Raw genomic sequence first — 1,339 nt, forward strand, 5'->3', positions numbered from 1 at the left:
GCAAAACGAGTGGGTCCACAGTCGATAAGGGTTAGAAAGGGCTTACCACTGTAATGGGTAATATCCATCGCTAATCGTTGCCACACATGCTCAACTTCCAATCGCCCCTTCTGCCATTGCTCAGGTGCAGGATAGATAGACTGGCATGCCTCACAGTGCCTGATGATCTGGCTGACATCCGCCCTTGTCACTGCCGGGTCTACACGCCTCGCAAAGTACAAAGTTCTTTTGATACCTGGATGTCCACTCTGCACATGAATTCTTTGTATTTGGCATGAGCTAATCGCGCCAACTGCGCAAGATCGAGCAGTGAACTCCACGCCTGTCTTCACAGCTTCATACCATTTGTGAGGCACACGGGTTAGTTGGTCTGCATGATTACAGCGTGATGCCACGAGCGTTACACTCACCGACAGGTCATATTCTGATACCAGACTCTTCAGGGTGTTTAGCCTCCGCCGGATTAACATCTCACTGGCTGCCTTAGTATGGACTCTTGTTCGCCCCGAGAGAGTGTCGGACACCCAGTGGAAGACGCAGAGAGAATCCGTGTACAAGTGTAACTTCTTCGACTTCCATTGCAGTGCCAGATTTAAACCCTTCACAACAGCATCCAGTTCCGCCAGGTTGATGTGTTGAGCATCATTCACGGGTCGCAGCCAGCATGCGTCTTCAATTACATTTCCACGTTGCTCCAATAACACTCCCAATGCCAAAGAACTAGCGTCAACCCACACATTCACAGTGTCCCCATCGACACACCATTCTCCACGGGAAGGATCCTCCTTGTTAACTCTCTCTAGGGTTTCTGTCGTCATCAGAGTTAGAAGAGCATCATCAGATACATCATCCCAACCTGTAGTTACTAAACTTGCCCTGTGTTTGATGACGCCCACAGCTGCTCGGAGCCAGCCACACGCTGGTAAGTGACCAATAAGTTTCCCACACAAGGAAAAGATAGTCCGCCGCGTAATAACATCAGGGACGGTTGGAATTGTAAGGAAAAAGTGTAAGGAAAAATTCAAGATGGCGCCCGACTCTCTCTTTAACACGGTAAGATATCCTCAACACAGCACAAGAAGCAACAGCCACACGATTCCCCAGCCAACTCAATCGTCACTCCCCCACGTCTTTCCCCTCACCCGCTTTTATCGTCGTTCTAGGCCGGCTAAATTTGCATATTCCGAGAATTCGTGTGACTTTGCGAGACATCATACTTTACAAAAGACGGCGGTCGCCATCTTGGTCTTTCTTTTCTATTTTTGGTCGGTAACGTTGAGCTGGTCTCGAGGTAAGTCTTTTTCCCCTCATCCGTCTCTCCCACGTACCCACACAACAC

This window comes from Euprymna scolopes, chromosome 39 (genome assembly GCF_053919585.1).
Source record: "Euprymna scolopes isolate OS-2025 chromosome 39, ASM5391958v1, whole genome shotgun sequence".
NCBI classification, from domain to species: domain Eukaryota; kingdom Metazoa; phylum Mollusca; class Cephalopoda; order Sepiida; family Sepiolidae; genus Euprymna; species Euprymna scolopes.